The sequence below is a fragment of the Colias philodice genome, chromosome 5 (genome assembly GCF_061535455.1).
Source record: "Colias philodice isolate Cphi_HAF_F1 chromosome 5, ilColPhil1 Martin Lab GWU primary, whole genome shotgun sequence".
NCBI lineage: Eukaryota > Metazoa > Arthropoda > Insecta > Lepidoptera > Pieridae > Colias > Colias philodice.
The window spans coordinates 4,517,192-4,538,471 of NC_143090.1; the positions used below are offsets into that span (position 1 = coordinate 4,517,192).

Here is a 21,280-nt window from a genome sequence, read left to right on the forward strand (position 1 = left end):
TTTAAAATAAATATTATGTATCAATAATAAATAATTTTATTCACGATTTATAGTTTCCGGCAATGTGAGGAAACTACTGACATTTTATCATCATTATTTTTATAATAGATATCCGATACATATAATATTATTTTTAATATGGAAAACATTAGTTCAAAAATACAATCAGAATAAGAAATAATATATCTGAAGCTCGCTCAAGGGTTGCACGGTCATTACTAATTTAGCGGGAACAAATGAGTTGACTGAGATAAATGCAGATTAACCTGTTAATTCTCAGAAAGATAATTCACGGATAATTTACCGGGAATTTAAAATAAATATCATAAAGATGCGATTTGAACCTAGAAGCTTAAAAAATAGGTTTCAAATACAGGAAATACCTAGATACTAAATTCCCTATACACAAAAAATACCTTAGGTAATTATTGACTACTAAATGTAAAATTGGTAACAAATAGTTGTAAAACGTTGAATGCTTTTTTGCTATGGATTTAAAAAATATTAATTCACATTCATTGTTTCTTTACCCATTCTTTAAAAGAAACTAATTCAACATAACGGCATTTTAGATCGTTAAACCCGTTCTAACACAACACTAAACTAATGTATTAAATATTTAGGGAGTGGAGCGTTCTTGACCTATCGCCTCATAGAAAATTTGATCTAAGTAGGTATAGTTTTAATATCAAATATCATTAACTATAAAAAGAGTAAAAAATGTTAATTTATTCAAACACTCGACGAACTTGAACTTAGAATATATTATGTAATAAATTACAAAATGTTTACATTAAATTACGTAATCGTATCAAACTACACTAAATATTGTGGAGGAAATTTCACTAATTAGGTAAGTTCAACTCATCAAATTTCTATGATAATAATATTATAAGAATTATTTTTATAAACAACACTGACTTTTTTAAAGCTGACTAAAGGAAGATTACAAAAAAGATTACAAAAATCAAAATGTACCCACAGTAATAATTGTAGTAACAGATAGTACCCATATTTAAAATACAATTAAAATACTTGATTGCATATCCTCTACAATATTTATAGCATTTAGCTTTAATATAGGGACATGGGATAATACTATATGGTGGTCAGGTGTTTCAGAAGGGTCCACTCGAAGGGTCGGTCACAGTCAGAGGTTTTCAATGATTTATCGGCCTCTTATTGATATCCTTTTAATCTTGCAGTTGAAAAGGGAGCGAGTGAAATATGGCAGTAGGTATTGTACGGGATGTACTATCTAGTACATAATTACATAGTTTAGTAAGGAATTATTGAGGATATTTCAGAGAAAATGTTTTGAATTTTTTCATAAATAAATTATCAGTAATCAAGGGATATTTTTTTGTTCAATGCAAAGAGGGATATTGATATACGAGTCTGGTGGGCGAACAATGTATATTAGTTGTTTTAAGCTTAAAGTAATAGAAGATTTACTTTATGGATAAATTGGTCCCCATTTAGCATCAGCACCGATATCACAATACCGGCTGCCAGCCGATTTAAATTTATTTCGGACGTCGGTAACTTCCAATTTAAACCTCTTAATCCTCTATGATGTATGTCGGTATTCAGCTGGATTAAAAGTTCCACGGAAAATAACCGGGAAAACCTTTTCCGGGGTCGAATTGACCCGGGCAAGAGCGGGATTAGGCGGCCGGGATTGGATATACATAAATCTCATGCAAGGCTTTAGGGCCGACGCAATTAAGCCTCTCTCGCTGATATGTCATTTTGTGACGAGAGTCGGGTCCGAGCGATACTAATCGCACAATCCCGCGTGTATAAATACATAATTTCAATATTAAAATTCAGCGGCGGCTGCGTGGCGTTCACAATGGACGCTCACCGTGCATTGCGTCATAAATAATTCAATTTCATAGTAATAAAATACGCGTGACCGGGACTACGGCGTGAAAACTTTTCAGCAATTACGGGTTGAATATAACAAAAAGCGCGTATCGATCGGCCGGCGCGGCGGGGTCGACGAGGCCCGTCCGACACACTCGTAACTCATGCATCAGCTTGCGCGGAAGGGTTGGCCGCGAGTGCAGCTCCGATGACTTATAGTTTGTATTAATACGCTCCAACACACGAATCCGATCCGAGAGGGTTAATTAATTCAGTCTGAAAAGGTACCCGCTTTATGGCACACTTATCTCACTAAATTAAGTGCACTCCATGCGTGCCCTCTGATGTTATACGAAATTAAGATAATTGTAACATCGTAATTGAACAGCCAGACATTGTACCTACTTTTGATTTATGAGGCCTTCATTAATTATCGGTCAGATACGTTTTTTATAAACAGCCGTGCGCAATATAAATATTATGCAGCGAATAAAAATTCCTGACATTACGCGGAGCAATTGATAAAATTTCTTACATACAGTAAAATATAATTGCAAATATATCGAATTACTCTAGCATACCGAACGGCATATCTATAATTTTAATTACAAAAAGCTAAGGATACAACGCAACGGCATAGCAACTTTATTTTTATTTATTTTTTCATCACAAAACAAATAAGAACATTGATGATTATTCAGAGTCCATCCCACCTTTGTGTGAGAGTAAAAACTATGCATTAAAGCAGCTACTCTACATAGCCAGCCCATAAATGACTGATTTATTGCAGTTTAATTACGGCAATTAGTTACGCCTCCGGTGTTATAATTCCCATTGACATGTTTTAGAAACGGCTTAGATCATATATAAAAAGTTACGTTTACGTTTCGTTCCATGCTGATTGATGATAAAGATGGCGGAAAAAATGATCGATTAACACTTAATGCCTCTTCGATCATCAAGCTCTGCTTGTTACAGAGTTTATCAAGATTACATGGAGCCAATCAGAAGCAGGTATTTGATCAGTAATCTTAACGCCTTAAAATCAATTTGAAAAGTGCATAAAATCGATTTGTAAAATTCAACCGGACTTCGCTCATATTATTTGTCTCATAATCATATTGATAGATTTATTATATTAAGGTTAATATGATTTAATTAATAACTACGAAATCAATATCACACAAAAAATTAACAAAAAAATAATAAAAGAGCGTCTTCCACACTTAAATAGCCGGATATGGCAGAGCAGCCATTAAAATTAGGGTTGGGCACAACAGGCGACTAGGGCAGGGCCCCGCGCAACGGGAAACGCTCCCAAAAAAAACAACCCAAAAGAATTTGGAACGTCTCACAAAGATTTGATCTTACGAATTACCTTTTTTTTTTTTTTTTTTTTTTTTTTATAGTGGGGAAATCTTCCAAAGATACCCACGGCCCCCGGGGAAGGAGCCGTGGGTTATGTCGGATTCTTACCGACTAAAACCCCACTGTGTTCCGTCGAGCCGCTTTAATGGTGGGGCCGCGGGTATTTGTTGGAATTCTTCCGCGACCCCCTCGGCGGCAGCCCATCTCCAGGCCAGGCGCAAGCCAAGAGCAGGAAAGGTAGTTTGCCTGCTCTTCCCTCCCGTTGGCGGCATGAGCGGAACACGTCTCAAGCCGCCTCACCGCACCGGACGATGGATTACATTCCCCGTTCCACCGCCCGGCGCCCTTCGTCAAGGAGGCACGTTGCGACCGTGTAAAGCGGCCGCAACACGGCGACGACGCCCAATAAGACGTCTGCGCCGGATCGGGTCCGCGTGAGGATCCCTCTCGCGCACCCGCTCTGCCTCCTCTTTCTGCGAGATCACGCTTTCCGAGAATGCGATCACCGCACGCCAGGATCTGTCGCCATCCACCATTGCACGAACAACGGAGGGTAGAGAGAGATCCGGCCCAATTATCGCGACTAAGCGAGCACGGGGCTCGGCCCACGCTGGACACACGGCAAGAGTGTGATCTGCCGTGTCCTCCGGGCAGGCACACCAGTGGCAGACCATGCTGGGCTCCCTCCTCGCGACTTTACACAGGTACCGCCCGAAGCAGCCGTGCCCGGACAGTATCTGCGTAAGGCGGAAGGTTATGGCCCCGTGCCGCCTGTCGCACCACTCTTGGAGGACTGGACGTATGGCCGCAACCGTCCTCTCACCCGCGCTGGGCTCCTCGAGCCGGCGTTCCCACTCCCGGAACCGCCGCTCGGCAGCCTCGACCCTCCACTCCTCTACTTCCTCGTAGGAAGGATTCACCCCATGTGACCTAGACGCCGAGACGCGGCGATACACGTCCGCTAGCATCTCGGCGTCCAGATCCCATGGCGGCGTTCCGGCCATTACGCAGGCAGCCTCAAAAGACACCGTGCGGTATGCCCTAACTACCCTGAGCGCCATGACCCGCTGCGGCCTCCGCAAGAGGGGTCTGGTACGGGCGCTCAGGGTGTCTGCCCAGATGGGGGCCCCGTAGAGGGCCATGGAGCGGATTACGCCAGTGTATAGCCGGCGACACCCACCCCCAGCACCTCTAAGGTTTGGCAGCAAACTTCCCAGTGCTCCGGCCGCCCCTACAAGACGGGGGGCGAGGCGACGGAAGTGCTCCGTGAACCTCCATCGGCTATCCAACACGATGCCTAGATATCTCATGGTGGTGGTGACCCTGATCGCTACCCCATCCACCCGGATCTCTGAGCCTGCGCTATGTAGCCTCCGGCGACCGGGAAAGAAGATGGCTTCGGATTTCTCCAGCGCCACCCGTAGTCCCAACCGCCGGATGCGGCACACCACCTGCTCAACTCCCGTGGTAGCTAATAAAGCTGCCTCCTCGTATGTGGCCCCACGCGCGGTCACCAGAGTATCGTCGGCGTAACAAGTTACGCCAACACCTGGGAGGTTAGTGGCGCGCAGGACCCAGTCGTACCCGATGTTCCACAGAAGAGGCCCGAGGACTGACCCCTGTGGGACACCGCACGACACTTCCTTCTCACTCCATCCATCGCGGGTTGGATAGGCAACAGTCCTATCTGATAGGTATGACCGCAGCAGTCGCACCATGTAGCCCGGCACGCGATGATAGTGGAGAGCTTGCAGGATACTGTCCCACGGTAAGGTATTAAACGCGTTGGCGATGTCCAAAGACACCGCCAGGAGGACTTCTCCACTAGCGGCCGCATCTTCTGCGGTGGCTCTCACGCGAGATATCGCGTCAAGTGTGGACCGACCACGGCGAAAGCCGAACTGGTTCCCGCTGAGGTCTGGTCCCACTCCCTCCAAATGGTTGACGAGGCGAGCTGCGAAAACGCGCTCAAAAAGCTTGCTCACCTCACCTGCTTATGAAATGAGCGAAATTATAAAGCTATTAGTGTTAGTAATTTAGTTCGACATAATTTGGAGAGATTGGGCGTGTTGTGAGATAGAGGGTAATCAAAAAGCTCTTTGTTATCGGACATCGGTACATCCAACTATGTAACAACCCTTAACATCCAGGTAGGGAACGCAGCTAATATAATATCCTTGATTTGCATTTTATTAAATTATTAAATATTGAAGTGATGCTTAGAATATTCTGAGGTCTATGGCAAGAATAACATCTATTTATGAGGACATTCTTTATGTACCTACAATGTAAACGGATTATTATAAAAATACATATTTATTTTTTCTGATATGTCAATTAAGACTAAGAACATATTAATATGCGCGCCACATGTATCTAGGTATGTCAGTTTTAGATTTCTTGATTTTTTAAGCTATATTTTCCTGACTACAAAAAAATTATTATGTCTACGAAAAATTACTTTAATTTATGTTAAATAATATATTTTTTTTATTTTTTAGTGAATAAAGAAATACATTTATATAACTGTAGGTATTTAATTAAAAACTTAATAAAAAATTATCAAATTTAATACCTAGGTACTTGTTAGATACTATTCAAAATTCAAATTGAACCGAATTATACATACTTTATTTTAATATCAACCCAAAATATATTATAACTAATAGGTGTATTCTATTACTCGTATTGCATTATATAATCGATTGCACTCGGTCGGATATAGACATAGATTTCTAAAATGTACCTAGTATCGAGACCCGAGTAGGTAGGTAGTAGGTACTCATTAGAAGATAAATTCAACGTGCAGGCAAAATGTATATTAGATAAAACGATATTTCACGTCCTACCTACTCAAGCATGCGACTGATTTTAATCTTTTTAAACACCACCTAATTCTTGTGCGCCCACGCATTTCTAAATTTGAAATTCGAATAAGCAGTAATATGAACACACCGCTCGAATGCCTTAAAACAGACTATTGGCTTACGTAATTAGCATAAAAAGCTCTGGTGAATTCGGTTTTTCCATTTTCGGTGACACTAATACTACACGGCTACTTTATGACGTTATCTGTTTTTCTATGCTCGGCTGTTCGTCTGTCACTGTACGACATTTCCGTAAACTTTATTGCGTCGAATAAAATAGCCATATATTTGCGTTGCCCGTGTAATCAGACTCCGAAATAGAGGTTAGAAGCCAACGTCGAGACGTATTATTCAAAGTTTTATCACAAATTTAACTTAACTTCAACGTGAATGCAAATATAATATTGAATAGACAATGAATAGCGAATATTCCTTAACATTTTTTCGCTTTAAATTCGAATGTAGAGTAATAAAAACAAATAATAAATTGCAATTTTTTACGAGTGAACATAAATGTCAGCCGGCACATTATTACGTAGATGTCAACACTTTAGGAAATTATTCATTTTCTCATACTGTGTAGTCTAGGTATGACTAACATTTATGAAAATATTTTTCGGGCAGATTGCAGTGGATATTATGTAATATAGGTATTGTGTTTTTATTATAATATAAAATATTAAAACATGATATTTCAAAATTATTAAACATTTTTATTATTTATCTCTACATAAAAATCTAACATTTTACTTTAGGTATAGGTACAATCCATTTATTTTTCGACCTACGCATATAACATAAAATATATAAATACTCGACATTTTTTTAATATATTTTAATGAGCGCATTTATAACAAACGGCAGTCGGAACAATATTATCTAAACGATGGTCTCCTCAGGGGCATTTATAAAAATAAACCGATTATGCAAATATGTCTTGTGCATACAGATAAGTATGAAATAGGTGTACAGTGTACACTTCGATGAGGTTTAGGATTTTATCTCTCTGGAAACAGAACGGTTTGAATAATAGGCTTTTGGCGCTTCGTAATTTGTGGCTCTATGTATGTATTGTTGGGCGCTTGTCTTATAATGTACCTAAAGCTTTTTTATATGGATAGAAGTTTTAGTTTTGGTTGTAATGGGTGCTAGAGACTAGGTAGGTCTCGATCGACTTTTTAGTTTTTATGTTTGATATGCCGTTTATATGGACTCTATCATCTGAACACAAATATTTCTAATTTAAGTATGTAGTTTATAATTTACAATTTATCTTCCAGGAATCCAATTCTTTTTCTAAAAAAGTAAAATAAAAGCGTACACAACAAAATTCGAAAGGTGTTCCCTTTTTAGATGACACACACAAAAGCATATTTAGTCGAATTTCACTACCACATGCCGTTCCCTTGTTTACGTTGCTATACCGGAGACATTTCTATAGATACTAAAAAATGAACAATAGAATAATATCACAAGGCTACACTGGAAGGCCAGACGCTAAATGAAAGAAGTTTGTAAAAAAGTTGACACATTTTTAGAATCATCAAGCACGCAATGCTCGAACGCAGGCCGATCGTAAATTTTGTGTAGCGTCAGAATGAAAAAGGGGACATCATTGTTGAAAGTTTTTAAGCGGGCTCTGTGATTCCAAACGTTAAACCGCTCCGTGAATATGCATAATAATGATCATAAAATTTATCAACATTGTCATAAAGTATGGCCCCGATAGGTACATCATATCGTTTAGGCTCAGTGTATGTTCTATATTACCTACCTACGTCGCTAACACATCGACTGACGCATATCAATACGCCCTATTTAAGTTAAAATTTATTAACATAATACAAAGTTACCTGCTTTATCAATGTAAATAATTAAGCAGCATTTTAATATTAATCACTAAAACTACCTACTGTACTATCTAAATTATATTCAAACGATGAATAATAGTACGAAGTAATTTCCACATTTTTAATAAAAAATCGCTCTATTAAAGTTAACGTGACTCCAATAATCACACAGCACATTACCATATGAATGTTCTTCAGAATATCTATTTCGTATTACCTACATTCGATTTACGTCAAGCCAAAGCTCTTTCCAAAGAACTGCGATACATTTTTAGATTGAGCTGGAGATTTTGTTGATTCCTTAAAGCAATCAGATGTTGGTTATTGCGTGCCGCGGTTCCCCCTCTATATATTTCCTGCGGATAACAGACAAGTGAGCTTCTTTCTCCGAAGGCACGATAAGAATTTCATTTCCTCGCGACTCAGAAAGCCTCCGCTATCTGAGGAAGTCGCTGACAAAAATACCTAAGTGATAAAAGTACTGAATCCTGTCTCTTTTAACGATAAAATTCTGCGACGAGCTTCTTTCACGAGTAAGAATATTACCTATATAAAGCCTTAAATATTTTTTGAATTATTATTTATAACATTACAATATGAAAAATACATCTCTGATGTTCCGTTAGTAATTTGCATTTAAAATGTGCTGATTTATAAATTAACAATTACCTGAAAATTCCAAAGAACAAATTAGAACATAAAAATAATATTTATTTTAAAAAACTATTTCGAAGAATAACGTATCGGACATCGGACCTTTGATATTATGAATTCTCAGCGCTAGGTCAAAAGTTTTATCCCGAATGGGTCAAAAAAAGTAAATCGACGTCTACGATTTGCCAGGATAACTTCAATTCTATTTCATAGTGTTTAAGGCACATTTTCCAGTACACAATGAACTTTATTTCCTTTTCGCTTTAAGGTCTGATACTTCGGATGACATCCTTTATCTCGATACATTCCAAGTTGATCTTTAAAGAGTTTGACTTCGACCCAAATTTATAATTTATATATGTAACTGCAATTCATTGAATTGGCGAATTTATTCACTTAATTTAGTTTTCGATCAGGGGAGTATTTATCTTCTAATGTCCTTATATAGCCAGGTAACAACTTATGAACTAGATATTCATTACACAATGTAAAGATAAAATGATGTAAGACTTATAAATTATAATATGTATAGCCTCTATAATTAATTAAATCGTGCTAAGATAAGATTTGCTATTTACATTATTTTTGTAATTAAAGTGAAACTTTTATTACATCGTCTCAAACTTTTTGGTCTGTGTAGCGCATGTCGCGTGACGGTCGGCTGCCGAGTAGGTATAATTGCAGTGTTCGGAAAGTTTCACTTTTACAGTGGTTTCATAAAACCACACAACATTTTTTTATTAATATTAAGCCTACGAATTATTTTTAATTCATAATATTTTCCCTCTTGATTTAGTCTTAGAAAAAAAAACAATATGACAACTAAATGAAGACTACTTACAATCAACATAAATCCTTCAAAACAAAAAGCACTATTATTTTGTGATATCACAAGAACACTCCAAATATATTCTTCAGTATCACGTATAGCACTGTAAGTTCAATAAGTATCTTATTGGATCACTAATGAGTGAATAATAAATAATTGCGCTGTATAAAAAGCACAAAGTTCATGCACTTGTCCGATACGTATCGTCTATACTAATCCTTATTTACAACTGACACTGTTGTTCATTGTATAATAGTAAAAGGCTAGCGATTGAGAAGGCATCTGCCGCGCATTGCATATAAGCCCGCTCAACTATAAACACGACATCGCATCTATAGAAAATTCCCTAACACAACTCTACGACCCTAACCCACAAGCTCGACTGTAGAAAAAAGTGACGAGGTAGGGGAAAATTTCGTAAGCCATTACACAAAAGTTTTGACACGGCGCGTTGCGCTTGGGCAGTCTATTTTAGTGGGGTGCGAGATAGCAATAGTTCGCCGGCGCCTCATAACGCTAGGTTAGAGTGAGACGGCTAGCGGAATGTGTGCCGCATTAGATTAAAGTTTGGGGAGCCGTGGAACCGCGGGATACCGAGTAGGTGGTGATAAAGCTCCATAGCTCGCTCCCAAATCGAATACGATGAGTAATATTTAAAAAACAAGATTTCTTACCTGTCAACTGTCGGGATAATACATCTAATTTTTTTGGAATGTAATACAATTAGGTGTCTATGGTGGTGTGGTAAGGTGGATCGTAAATCACCCAACTTTACAAATAAGTCTTTTGGTTTTTTTTTCAATAATAGAAGTGGTTTTGCACAAATTACAACAATTATTATCAATAATTTCACTTTTTTTCTATTTCTATTTAATTGAATGTAGGTACCTAGCGCTGAACACAAAAAACAATACCCACCCTTTCGTAAATTTTGATGAAAATTTTGAATTACAGATCATTACAACAAACTTAATATGTACCTTTAAGTAAAATGTTTTTAAATGAAGTTGAACAATAAGAAGCAAACATTCAAAGCTTGCAATTTTAAAATTACGACCTGCCCCAAGCCTCAATTACGGCGTGGAGCCTGGGCACCTCGAAAGCGCCAATCCTCCGCGATCGAAAATTACCCAACGTATCGTCTAAGAAATTGTCGAGCGCTTTTCGAATCGTGGTACACACTAAGGGCTAACAAATCGGAACCCAACGCAAATTACTGAGCAACAAAGCGAAGCACAACTCGACTCGATTCGAAAATTGCATCGAGTTCCCGCAATCGGGAGGTCGTGCGATCCCTAATGAAGATGTTAACTCAAATCGTGGCGAGCTTTATAGAATGTTATGGTGTTTATATTGAATTTTATGTGATAATAATTTTATTACGAGCCGCTTGGCTCCGTGGGCGTTACATGACCGTTTATGTTCTGTTATTGCCCGATACGTTTATGTTCAGCTGAATCGATTTTTATTCCGCAACGATAGACATGTAAATAACGATCAAAACAACTAAACAAACGGTCGCACGCTAAATAAAAGACGCGAGCGATGTGTTATTGTACAAAACAAAAGACTTGTTTCGAGTGAAATAAATCTGTGAATGTATAAAAAGCAATGTCATGATAATCAACACAGGCGATTTAATTTAAGCGACATAAACACGGAGCTATCTGGCACAAGCATCGATAAGGGTGTGCTAAATGACAAACTGCGCCAGAGAGAGAAATGCTTTAAAAGACTCATTTTTACCGTTTATCTCGCGATCTTTGGAGGAGATTGTGCATTAAAAATACCAAAGATGACTTCTTGTCGCCTTGTTTTGTTGAATTGCGAATCTCTCTCTGAATTCTTATTAAAATTTCGTCATCAGTTTATAGAGTTTCAATTTTTGTTTGAGCGGACAATACACAAAACAAGGTAGCATCTCTTTAGGTATACCTACAAAGGTGGCGTCAGAAATTCTTGTTTTGATAAATAATATAAATTACAGTCAATGTGATTTTTTTTCAGAAGTAGTGGATTTTTTACTTAGAGAAAATTAAGAAAGTGTACCTAAATTCTAGCTTTTAAATAAAAAGGACAATGCTGTGGTGGCAGTTGATAACATTACAGTTCCAACGTTGATTATAAAATCAATAAGTAGTAATCAATAGTATAGGTGTCGTAATTTATGACTAAATTCTTTAATCTCGTTCAACGCATGTTATACTTAAAATTAAGTGATAATTTATATAATCGTTTCATAGCACTTAAGATAATTAACAGCCATATCGTTTAGTCGCTAAAACAAAAAGTCATGTACTTACAAAGGAGTCCATAAAAAAGCTATTAATAGCGCGTAGGAGTGCCATTCCTCCCACCTAATATTTCAAATACCAAAAAGCTAACCCTCGAACGCTCTAATCTTAACGGCCTTTTTTAAAACTAATAAAAGAGCTCGTTTAAAATAGCCACCGAAAATTTCAAGTGGCCGAGTTTATCTTTGGTAAACAAGACCGTTCGATCTTAAAGCTAATGATTTACATCAATCCACCCTGTACAAAAATATCTGTACTGAATACATCTGTTGAACAATCTCACTCGTGTTTTATGTATTGTTTTATTAACCCTTTCGAGGACGTTAATGTTCCACGATGAGGTGTTTAGGATTATTATATAATAATTCGGTGGTTATTTATTAGATTGTAATAACTTTTGTTAATCTTGGCAGAGGCTCAGATCCAAGAATGAGTCTTGTATTTAACTTGGAATCAAGTATGTGGGAATTTTCTTTGATATTTTAAAGACGTTTGTTATTGGATTTTCGAGTAACTACCAATCACTTTTTTATATATGTCGTGGTCATATCGTAGATTTGATCATTTCATGATATGAGTGGCCATTTCACGAAATGGTCGCATATCGTGAAATGGCCAATTTAGTTTGGCCACATCATGATGTGGTTTGGGCAGATCAATGATAAGAAATCGTTTCACGATATGGCCAATTAACGCACGGGTTTTTCATGAAATGATCAAAATTATTTGATCATATCGTAAAATAGTTACATTAATCGTTGGTAGAGGCGCTGCAAGCTCTGTGTTTATGTGATAAGATGGCGGCCGCTGGCGAAAATTAAATTATTCGCAGTTAAAAACTTCATAATTCGTTTAATAACAATATTATGAAGAAAGTCATAGCAAAGAATTTACGACGAAGAGGTACGAGTATACTATGGAAAATGTGGATATCTTATTTATTTTATTTATTTATTTACTCTTCAATAAAACTATACATAGAAAACTTATTGCTAATATACAAAACAAAAAACAGTATAGTTTATTAGGCGGCCTTATCACTTAGAAGTGATCTCTTCCAGGCAAACTCTTATATGTATTTAAGAAAAAATGCGACTTAAATAAAATAATTTAAGAAACTACTACGATATTATTATGATTGTTTGTTTTTTAAAAAGCGATCCGCTTCTGGCACTCGCCGGCCGCTGCCGCGGCACGCTCGCTTTGCTCGCTCGGCTCGTGCGTTGTTTATCAAAGTCTAACCTAACCTAACCTAACTGTTTTCTATTGCAAAAACGATTCGCTTCTGGCATTCGCCAGCCGCTGCCGCGGCACTAACTTTAATGACATTAAACAAGTTTTAAGAATATAGTTATTCTGAATTTTTTTAATATTTTATGGACTCTTTATATTTTATACGATCTGGCCAAATGTGGATGACCAAATCGTGAAACGTTGACGATTTAACGATCTGATCAAACTATGTTGGCCATTTCACGATATGCGACCATTTCGTGAAATGGCCACTCATATCATGAAATGATCAAATCTACGATATGACCACGACATATATATGTAGAATAGCCAGGCATTTGACTGCACTACTACCTGATGGTAAGTATAGTGATGGAGTCTATGAAAGGGCATGTCTGCCTAGCGAGAAAAGATTTAAATATATTTAACTTAATATTATATTATTGTTATTAATATCTGTTAATAATTGCTTGCAAATTTTGAAATATTCGAGTATAGATAAAATAATAAATTGAAATTAACTCTACAAAAATAAAGACATTTCAATGTATTAATTAATAATTTAACCCATAGAGCGCACATGTAAATAATAGGTACGACGGACGTTCACATCGTCATTCGCTGAAATCATTGAGATATAACTTTCTTAATAACTTATGGATCGGAGCCTGCGGTGTTGCAATGGGTTTATAATTCTGCACTGATTACAAAGGGGAGCCGGCGGCCGCAATTTCGTCGTGTACAGATCGTGCTGTACATAAATTATCAGTTATTGATGAAGACATTATAGCCGCATATCGTCCAACAATTATATTAAACACACATTCTTACTGACGAGGTGTAAAGGATAGCGTTCTGTTTAGGCATAAGCTTCTATTAAGTATTCTATTAGGTATTTGGTTCTAATGATTTCTAGATATCATGTTTGCATAATGCTAACAATATTATTGCTATGTTATAGTAATTCATTGTTCATTATGACAAATTAATTTAAGCCAGCAATTTGTCAGAAGAAAGAAAGAAAGAAAGAAAGAAAAACATTTATTTGACAACACAGCGTGACACATCAAAAAGTAGACAATAAAGAAAAGAATACATACAAATAACACAAAAAATTCAACACGAAAAAAATAAAAAATATTAAAACAAATTGTGCCCGCAGTACCGCCAAAAAGGACCTAGTTCAGCTTGTGCCAGGCATGAGCCTAGCGCTGGTTTTCAACTAGAACCTAGTTTCGACTCACGGATGTGAAGCGACGCAATAATAATAATTAATTAAAAATAATGTGATAAACATACATACATACATATATATCATCATACATATATACATTACATACATATATATCATATCGTGAAAAAAACGTACCCACATAAATATCCAAATAAAAAGTTCTATAAAATAAATAGACTTAAGATAGGATTGACCCATACCAATAGATAAAAAAAAACAAAAACGAAAAAATAAGCATTGGACATTAATCTAACCTTCGCTGTTCATCGATTAAGTAGTTCTTAAGATGTTTTTTGAATGTATTAATGTTTAACAATAACCTAATCGGTGGCGGCAAGTCATTCCATATTTTCGATGCTGCATAGCGGAAGCTGCCTCTAAAAGTGGAAGTACTATGTTGAGGAATGATAAGTGGCTGAGCACAGCTTCTGCATGCAACATCTCGACTGCTCGTTGTCCAGCTGAGCTTCTCGTACAGATATATAGGCATACGGGTCTTGGCAATTCCGAACATGAGACAGGCCAGATGTAGTTGGCGTCTTGCTTGAAGCTTAAGAACACCCTGCTTATTTAGGAAAGGTGTGACATGTCTACGTGGTGGTATAGTGTAGCAGTACCGTGCACACGCATTCTGTACTCTTTGTATCAGCCGATCTGTTCTGGCCAGGAGACGTGGACCATAAACAGTATCAGCGTAATTAAGTTTTGAAAGAACAAGAGACTCCACCAGACGTACTCGAAGATCCTCAGACAAGTATGGACGCACTCTATATAAGGTTCTCAACCGGAAAAAACAATTACGAACCACATCGGTTACGTGCTTTTCGTAGAAGCAAACGGTATCTCCTATTATTACCATTTTGAAATGTTTTGTCAGCGGTAAGTATGTAAATAAGTGATTGACTTCGCGTCAGCTTTTGCACTTCGCTGAATCTGATTTAAACTGGACACTTAAATCCACTTCTTATTCGCATCTGAACCAGTTTTTCCTAATTATTCCAATGTTAATAACAGCGGCAGAACAAATGGGATTAATTGCGTACCGTTTCTGACTTATTATAATTAGTGCGAACGAGATTCTCTCACATCTCTCTTAAATAATAAACTTGCCACAATTTTTTTACCGAGTCAACACAATATACGCGGTTTTTACTACGAAAATACGATGAACTCGTTCTTTATTACAACTGACGACACCGCACGGAACGGCGCAATTAGGCTCGTATTCTGTTACGATTTATTCTTTAAAATATAATCGAACAATCGAAGTGAAAGACAGTAAATGATTTATGGATCTCGCGCCTTTACTTTAAATAAAACATCGCCGTGAGCTTTCAACATCTACGGAGGAAAGTCACGATTGTAATTTTAAAATGTCGATACGGTTTGATGTATTTATTCTTAGGTATGATGTCGCTCACATGAGAGGCTCTCGTTGAGATCGCTTTGTATCAAGACGTATCTATTCAAGTGCATGCCATGTGACAGTCACACCACTTATGTTTTCTAACATGGGAACGAATACATCTGTCAGTTGGTCCTGGACCCGATAGCGCTCTCATTCATATGTTAGTGTAGATACGAAGGGCTAAGACAAGGCGGGAATACTTGAAAACTAAAGTCGGACGGCTTGTGACTTGCCTTCTAGATTACTTTGTGTTCGGAATACATTTTATCAATTGAATTAAATTATACGCAGCTAACTGTACTGTTGAATAACAAAACAATGATTGCATCGCCTGTCAATATATAAACGGAAATAATAATGAAGGATAAACAATGACTGCTAGGTATTTGTTAATATTATATTTCAAAATAGTAAATTTGTGTACTCCTCTAAGTATATAAGCACAGTAAAATGTATAATAAATATGAGTTAAAAGGTTTTAAAAATATATTTTGTTAAATAAAATACCAAGTTATCACAATGATTGTTTCGGAGAAGAATTAGGTCTGTATTTGACGTCAAACATGACAGTGAGACTAATTGCCACATCAATTAAATTCAATTTATGCAATTATTAAAGAAGTGATTAGTGAGTGATCTTCTATTATATTTTTACTACTTTTCAAGCGCTATTTAGCTAGCGGAATATCAATAATTATAATAGTTAAAAAAAACTAAAAAACACGCTTTTCATAGAAAACCGAACTAAAAAATAGAAAATTTTATCAAATTATTGTATTGTCATCGGTCCTCAATAAATCTACAAAGTTTGAACGAAATCTGGCCGTTTAAAGTGGGTCAAAATCGCGCCCAAAGAAGTCGGTTACAAACATACAAACATACAGGTGAAGCTAATATAAAGCGTGTAATAATTATCAGTTATCAAGTGCAATATAAAAAGGACATCTTATTTCATCATTATCCAAATAGCCATTAGCCAAAACAAACGATTAAGGCTTATACATGCGCTAATAACCTTGACCATACTTGACGGATCTCAAACCTCTCCCGCTGCACCTTCTTTTTTCCTCGCATTTTGTATTTAAAAAGATTCTAATCAGTGAAACAAAATATCCTCGTCAGGGACTGTTGTGTAACTGATAATTTATTAAACATAAAATTTTCAGAGCTCTAAGTCAGCAGGTTACGAAGTTTATAGAGTATTTGCGGAAAAATCGATGACCACGGCACATTTTTTTTCTAGAAATCTATTAACTTTGGAAAAAATTCCTCGCGAGCAATTAAAGATCAAAGACCATCCTATTTTATATATTTTTTTCGGTATTGTGCTTTATGTTGTACCAGACTTTATAGAGGTTGAACATAGTCGAAATTGCCGGGTAACGCCTTAAAGGAAAATGTCCAAGCTAATAATTTAGATTAATTAAGGCGAATGCTTCAAGAGATCCATTTCCGTTAGCTTTAAATTAACTGTGCCTTAATGAGACTGTGAATTATGGCCAAATGATTCAAATGTGCATATATTTATTGTATCTCCTAGCCTCACCGTAGGATTGTTTATGAGACTCATTGTTTGTATTCTATTGTGGTCCGAATACTACCTAGAATATAATTATAAGCTAATTGTATTATTGACTTCCTATCCCTTTGTCCTTGTATTTAAAAATAGGTATGTTATATGAAAAGCAAGTGTTCACGTTTACTCTCTATCGTAATTGTTCAGAAAATTTCTATTAATTTTTATAAAGTTTGCAAATAATATATTGTAATAACTAATAACATATTAACACAACAGTTACCTAGATGTTAAATTTTATCCGACAGAAAATTTCGTATGCTACTCATACACGTACAATTATTCAAGCCCTATTTAAATAAGTTCCAAAAATAGCAATTGCGGCGTACTTAAAGCCTTCGCCGACACGTTAATTTTATCAGAATCTATAAGTGGCCATACAAAAAGCGTGGTTTGTAAAAATTCCCCACATTGGGTATTCGTCGTAAGCGCGCGATGTCAACAGAGGGCCGGTGAATAACAATCGACGAACATTGGCACCAAGCCGCGTGCTCAGCTACTATGGCTTCGTCTTCGAGGTGACTTCGAGGTGAGTTCGACACGAGTACGAGATAAGTTCGAGGTGACTTCGAGTAGTGAAGTTACCGCATAGCCGGGAAGTGGAATATTCAATTCGGAAATTATGAATTTGTAAATTTTGTGTAGTGTTGGAAATAAATTGAAGGGAAGAATATAAGCTCCGCATTTAAGGTAAGGTTGTGTTTTGTATAAACCTGAATCATGGCAACTAAGATTGATATGAAATTATTTGTAATATCCAGATTAAAAAGGCAAAGAAGAAAGTGTTGTTAATTTAACAATAATTTCCTGGTAAGTATTTTATAGTATTTTGTATTTATAAACTTCACACAATTGAATACAATAGTATGGGACACTCAGTTGTATGAATCTTGGCAGTTACCAAAGGACAATGATGTTGACAATGAGTGGGCTGATACGTTGGCACTTTGAGGAGCATGTCCGGTTACAGACATGGGAAAACGCGGATTTATGTTTATTAAATATTTCATTTTGAAAATTTAACATAATATTAATCTTCACAATGAGAGTAGGGATGTACCTACAATGTGCATGTCTAATAAACTCGATCGTACGCATCATACTCATCTATTTACTTTATTGGGAAATAGTAGGTAAGTCGTTCAATTACTAGGAATACATTATGTTAATTGGAATTACGAATAATTATAAGGATGTATCTCCAAATAAGAACTCTTTAGTAATTTAAATTTCATAAATTTCGGTACATGTGTCTGCAGATATTGGATGTGTATAAATATTTCAACTTGCTAGAACAAATATAATTACATAAAATTATTACCGTTTTTTACACTACCAATTTACACAATTACTTTTTTCCCAGCCTCAATTAAAATTGATATCACACACGCGTAGGTATGTAAAACTAGTTATGATAATGTATTTGGTGCGAATAGCAAAAGGTCTTACATAAACATTAAACATATTACAAGTTACCTACAACAAACGCAAAACTTACACTAGATCCAAATGGAAATACCCGAATTATGTAATGCAATAAACAAGCTGGTCACTTGATAGAAAATCCAGTTATACAATATTATCCGCGACGCATCTAATTGAGGAGGCTGTGACCAGCGCCTGCTTAGAATATATAAATCCACGTTTCCTATTATAATTGAAATTGATACTATCGCGCTTGAGGGAATTCATTTTTATAACCGTTTATTTAAAGTGTTATTGGAATGCTGTTAATTAAATATAAGTTATAGGTGATGATTTTTCGATACGTAATAAGGGTCATTGTCAAATTTTGCGCAGGTAAACGTAACTGCAGATTTCAAAAATGTGAAAAAGAAAATATTTTAAAATTGAACTTTTCTTTATGCCTGTGCCTGTTAAAACAACTGAAGTAGGGTTTATTTAAGTTGGCCGCGATGTTTAGCTAATAATTTAAGATTTATTTCAGATTTAGTGCGTCAGGGTGGTGAAAAAATACAACTCTGTTATCATTATACTTTACCTTTTATCATAAAATTAAATAAGCCAGTCGCAAATATTTTGGCTTTTATATTAATTACAGTCTTATATCTTATATTCACCATTAGAAGTACAAGCTTTTTTTAAGTTTTACAGTAATTCATTTAAAGTTTTAGTCAACTCTGTTACTTTATGAATAATAACAAACCTTAAATTCTACACAACTCCATAAAATATCTATAAATTAACAGCTAATTACAACATATAACCGCTTCATTAACTGGCAAATTAACCTATTGTAATATAGCAGTATTATATTGAATAGCTTTTCCTAAATTTCGTAAATATGTTCTTTAATCTTCGGGACACGAAAGTAACAGAGTTGTAACACAGTAACTTAGTTGTTCTTTTTGTACTATAAGTGAATAAATTGCATACTCTTGATATGTTTTCACGTTCGAAAAGATTGATTTTGGTTTTTAAAACATTTTTCTTACATGTGGGCTGATTTTTTTCATATGAAACTTTGGTCCACAGCAAGACACTCTTTTATAATTTGTATTTGCTGCCTAGAGAATTTAACGGCCTTCTTGTCAAATATTTTATCAATAGCATACTTTTCCTTCCGATTCTTAACTTTTTCATGGCGTTTTTTAATAGTTTTTACTGGATTTACTGGATTGCCGTCCTTATTTTTAGACTTTTTTCGTTTTTCTCTGTTGCATTGTTTTTAATACGTCTCGTATCTCTTGTTAACTGTTTGTAATTGTTACTTCAATTTTAAATAATCTGTAAATAACTGCGATATGTTTCTCTTAACTTGCTTGCTGCTCAGCTAGCGTGAGAAGCATTTTAAGGGCGTTAATAACGGCAGAATATCCTGTAACAATATCTTCAAGGTTACATTTAATTATATATGATTTATTTACATATAACAACTCAAAATTACTTTAGGAAACCGATTATTAAGAAAAAAAAATATTACAAATATAAAATTTCAAACAAAAGTTAAAGAATACATGCTTACTCAACTCTGTTACCATGAGCTAAGTAACAGAATGATGATAACAGAGTTGTAAATTTTACATTCTAAGAGACATAAATCATAGAATAATGCATTTAGTTATTTTTTTATTTCAAATTGAGCATAATTACCCCTTAAACAACAAATTGAACGTAAAATTATAGAAAAAAACGGTTTTACTTACGTTAATAGGGAGGTAACAATGTTGATGCGGAATAAAAACACGCGGCACGTTCAACGCCATGCGGTCGACTGAAATTCAATGTACCCCTCCCACCGACCTAACGAACAACCACAATGGTTGCAGAAACCTTGCTCAAGCTAATAGAAAGTCGAAAACAGCGCCACCTCTATTTTAAGTAATTATTTATTTAGTAACATAGTAGAGCACACGATTCTAAACACTACGTGGGACAAAGTTAAAAAAATTTTTATAAAATAAATTTTAGCACTGATCGGTTTTAAAATCTACTCTTAGAAATATTTACAATATTCTGTTTATAGTAATATTTTAATTGATGTGGGTTGGTATATTGGAAATTGTAGTTATTTTATATTTTCTGTAACGAAGTGCTACTTGGGACAGGTCAAATTTGTATGGAAAACCCTTCTGTTACCAGAAAAAACCACAATGTTACTTTAAAAAATAAAATTAAAAATTAAAAATAGGCCTTTCTTTTATTAATATATTATTAGTAATGCGTTTAAGTTTGTATTTGCTGAAAGTTTTGAGTGACAGTGAACTTTTTAATGGTATAGAAGTAAAAAAGTTTTGAGGGACAAGTTTACCTGCGCAAAATTTGACAATGACCCATAAATGTTTGAAAATTGTATTTAATTAAGAAATTCGTATGCGTAACCGCATAAATTACCGTGAGATACGATCTTCTACGCATTAACGCTGATAGATGTTACTTGTTTACGTTTTTACCACCTTCAACTGTTTAAATTGAAATCTGAGCGTAGGGTTTCGCAGATCTTTGTTCCTACACTTATTATGCACTGAGATACCTTCAATGCTACCTTAATATACATTTATTCGATATAACATGCCGCAATTTGTCACGTAACCAACAAGCGGTTTAAATGGTCGTAAATTTCGCTTATTTTTCATT

General features: G+C 35.9%; 1 protein-coding gene across 3 annotated transcripts in view; it reads right to left on the bottom strand.

Moving 5' to 3' along the window:
- LOC149488404 (homeotic protein antennapedia-like) overlaps positions 1-21,280 on the bottom strand; it is a 158,524-nt gene that overhangs the window by 105,399 nt on the left and 31,845 nt on the right. Inside the window, exon 1 of one of the 3 annotated variants that reach the window (XM_089695045.1) lies at positions 9,450-9,815. The exons of the other annotated variants lie outside the window; for them this stretch is intronic. The gene's annotated coding sequence lies outside the window, so the exon portion shown is untranslated. Of the gene's footprint in view, positions 1-9,449; positions 9,816-21,280 lie in introns of those variants that run through there. 3 annotated transcript variants of the gene reach the window in all.